The sequence below is a fragment of the Dysidea avara genome, chromosome 10 (assembly GCF_963678975.1).
Source record: "Dysidea avara chromosome 10, odDysAvar1.4, whole genome shotgun sequence".
NCBI lineage: Eukaryota > Metazoa > Porifera > Demospongiae > Dictyoceratida > Dysideidae > Dysidea > Dysidea avara.
In genome coordinates this window covers 21,964,838-21,969,463 of record NC_089281.1, presented here as the reverse complement: position 1 = coordinate 21,969,463, position 4,626 = coordinate 21,964,838, and positions in this window count along the sequence as shown.

Genomic DNA, 4,626 nt, shown 5'->3' with positions numbered 1-4,626 from the left:
ATTTACAACTGAACTATTTAGTTAGAGTTACGTATTACCCATATAGTAAAGTAACTAAGATAATATTACATATTATATTACTTTGTGTCCACAGCCTTAAGCTGTCACATGTGAAACTACCACTTTATCCCGTGGCATGATTGTGTTGTCGGGCAATGTGTAAATCTTGGTTATAAGTAAGAAGCTGGTGAATAAGCTTCATTCAATAGGCTTCGTTACTTCGTAGTGGCTAGGTGTTACTCAGTGGATAACCAATGAGATTAGTAACTTCGTTACTTAAAGTAATAATATTATGTAATATTATACTTGTTACAGTAAACTTCATTACTTAGGTAACACGTTACATTTGCAAGTAAACAACTTGAGTTATATTACCTGTTTTTACAGCATATTTTGTTATATTACATCGTTACCACAAAAGTAATAATTATTATGTAACGCATTACTTATGTAACGTGTTACCCCCAACACTGAGTCTAAAGTGACATGCACAACCACCCAACTGTAGTCATGCTAATTTTTATTAGGTTGCAGCATGTATATACTGTTAGTTTAATGAATAGCAAAGTACTTTCAATGCATCAACGTACACAAAATCATGCTAAACAGTAGAATTTGATGTAGGTATAAGCATACACTTATGCATGCATTTATTTAAAACATTGGTCATAACAAATATGAATTTGGAATGTAGATCTTTAACAATAATTATATGTCATCATTTATTTATACTGTCAAACTTATGTATATGTAACTACGTAAGTATGAAAAAAATCAGGTATAAAAACACAAACTGCACAAACCAGGGCATATAGACGTATACCTGAATTGATTGTCTGCAATCTGTAAATTGTTTACAAGTACATAGAAAAATTTGGAATTTTCAACTGGAGTAGGGACCATAGCACATTGATAAAAGTACTGAAGTAGTGCACAATATTAAATCACAGTAAAACAAGTTATATCCCTACTGTGCATCTTGAGCACAGTAGGGATATAACACTTCTTATTGTTTTACTGTGATTTAATATTGTGCACTAGCTACTCCAGCTTGTTTCAGTACTTTTTATCTATGTGACTATGTGCTATGGTCCCTACTCTAGTTGAAAATTCCAAACTTGTTTGTTAACTTTATTTTGTAAATAATTATTATGACTGGTGAACCCACGCATACTGCATCTGAAATGGCATTGCATGCCCAGCTATATCAATTATTGTCTGAAAAATGAAGTATCCATTACGCTTTGTTGTCAGCTATGTTCAACCCGTTACACAGCAGTATGACTGTTCGAAAAGCACCTCTGCAATCAAAATAGCCATTATGAAAAATACGGACAACTTCCGTTTTGAAGGGAAGCCATCACATGCTACTGCCAAATCGACACCTTTTGCTGTCAGCAAAGAAGAAGGGACACAAAGGAGGACACTGGTAAGTCCATGAAGAATGCATTGTATGTACTGTGGTATGCCAAAAGGACCTCTCGGTCCAAAGCGATGCCGAGCAGTGAAAAATCAAGCCCGTACGTAACCTTAGCCGTTATAGAGTTAGCAATGCTTGTCTGAAGGAATCAGTCAGTTACTTACTTACTCAGTCAGTCAGTTACTCAGTCAGTAGAAAATTCCATTAAATAATTAAAAAAAATTCCATGGCAACTTGTTGAAAGCATTTCGGGTTGATCTGAAGGCTTGTTTGGGCTTAGTTTCAATACTGCCTCATAGTCGTCAGGCAGGCTGGTTTTTGGGTGATGTTATTTCGTGGGCCACGTCTACTCCTTTGTGGTCCCTACTATACAGTACTATCGTACTGTATGATAAGCACATATAATGAATAAGAGTTAAGGTATGACTTTTAAAATAATGACGTAGAAAATAAACATGCTCAGTTTTGTGTACTGATCACATACAGTGAATGCAGTACAATTAATTCATTTCTGTTCAGCCATTTCATTGCATTTTATTTAACAGTGGTGACCATGATGTAAGAAAGTAGCTCAACTTTATAAATGCATAGCCTATATTTGATAACTTTGCTGCATTTTTGGTTATAAAAAATGTGTCATGAATGCTACATTCTTGGCTCAACTACAACAGTAGTACAGCTAGTCCCATTGAAAAATTGTAACCTATATATTATATTGCATACCCCTTGCACTGGTATTATGCACAAAATATGTGGCTCCAGGATTTTGGTGACTGGTTTCTGATCAGGAGCATAACTAGACTTTTGGTGAAGACCAAAAAGAGATAGTTAACTGTCTGCTGAGAATGTCATTGATCCATTAACTATATATTAATATCACTGATAAAACACATAAAAATCCTTTTATAGCTACATAGCTTGCTACACTGCTTCTCTGAATACTGTGACCGCTTTATTAGAGTGATTGACTGCTCTATTAGAGTATCTCAATCTGAACATCTTGTGCCTTTGCAAATCAATAAAATATATATCTTGACCAGTTTCTGGAAACCTCAGAAACCCTCCTGGAGCCGCCCCTGCACTAAACTGGTTGACTGCAGCTGAAGCCTTTGAAATACATCTCTCAGTTTCTGATTGCACTATAGTATGTGTACTTTTTATCTAAAATGTGACCATGCAGACCTGTAAAGAAAGGACATGTGGGTACATAATATTTTATGACTCATAACCATTATACTGTGGCCACACAATTTTCAGCCCGTATATAATTGGCTTATAATTAAAGTTACAGAATGCAAATATTTTAATATAAATATGTTCTGTTATGAGAATGTACCACATGCACTATTTTCATGGGTCTGGACATATCAGTTTTGTGCATAATAATTGTATTCAAAGACTTAATGGTTATACCATGGCCACATTATATATATATATATATATAAGTACAGGGGTGGATCAAGGGGGGGGAGGGGGTTGGGGGCTGAAGCCCGCCCCCCCTTCACTTTTAGGCTTTACTTGATCAATATGCTGAGGATTATAATGAACTTTTGTCTTAGCATAATTATATGATCACTAATAATACAAATACTCATAAAACCACCTTATAAACATCTTTCCAAGGTATTATCAGTGGATTTATGCTAAAGTTTATGCAACAAGGACCCGGATTAGCATTGGAGGTGTACAAGATTGAGATACTCTAATTGAGCAGTCACCTAACTACTCTAATAGAACGTGGAAGCATATAGTTGGCTCTGTTATGGAATTTTTCCAAATCTGCCAGCAGGCATGGGGCAAAGTACTTTGGTACTTGTACTTAAGGACACTTAAGTACACCTTCTTGAGTGCTTGTACTTATACTTAAATACTTTTTGTACAAATGTAATGTACTTGACAATATACTTATAAGTACTAAGCAATGTACTTAAGGTATTTCAAGTACTTAAAAGTACTTTGAAGTCCATTTACATATATACAAACCATGCAGGTGAAATAAGCTGTAGCAAGAGTATATATCTATATTCAGTTTTATATTATGAACTCTTGGTTGTAACTATAAATTATATTCCTGGATATGAATTGACATGGTCAGCTTTTGGTTGAAGTCACTTAGCTGCATTTGCTCTAAAGCAGGATTTAAAAGGATTCCCATCTTCTGATTCATTTCTCTGTTGATCTTAGAAATAGTTGTTCTGCTTTTGGCCTGAAAGATTTAGTTGTTCATTTAGAAGCATGCAGCTATAGCAGCTAAGAAGAAAGATTATGTCCTGAACAGAAAGTCAACAACAACAACAAAGTACACTCACTAAGCAGGTGGATGAACACATTGAAACTGACACAGTAACAATGCCCTAAATCCAGCAAAGTAAGACAACCAAAATAAATATCCTCTGCTTTCAAGGTTGGCAAAAAACATTCTAGGAGCTATCTTCCTCTGTGCCCGTTGAGAGACTCTTTAGCATTGCAGGAAAAGTATTTACTCCTGAAAGATTCCACCTTACTGATGGCAGATTTTCACAATTTTATTATGTGCAACCAAAACTACATGATGCAATCGTGAACAGTGGAAGTATAATCAGCTTTGTAAATGTGTACTTGTACTTAAATACTTTCAAAAGTACTTGTACTTTACTTAAGTACTTCTCTTAAAACAATGTCATGTACTTGAACAAATGTCAAAGTACTTGTATTTTACTTAAGTACTTTCACATGTACTTCGCAGTCCTAGATAGAAACCCTAGCCTGACACCTCTATATTTCTATAATTTGACACTGCCAATAAAACCTTTTCTATCTTCCTTGATAATTCACTAACCTGAAACAACGTTTGAACCAGCACCAATGAGCGTTGGATCGTAGAAGTTTTACGGTAGGTTTATTCCATAATTGTTTCTAATCACACAAGTTTTGCTCACATGAACTTTTCCAGATTAATGGTATAATACGTTCAACACTGAAAATATTAAAACAAACTAACATACTTGGGAGTAATACGTATAGGTTTCCATTATAGGTCAACTATAGGGGTTGGCATTTAGTGATAGGTGTAGGACTTCATACTTTGTGCTGCACATTTACAACAAGTTTGGTGTCTACAGAATGCTTTTACCATTGAAGAGCATCTTACCATACATGGCTGATTTTCTTAACACTAGCTGGTAGTAAATTGTATATTAAGAGATTGCAATAAAGAACAAAATTAA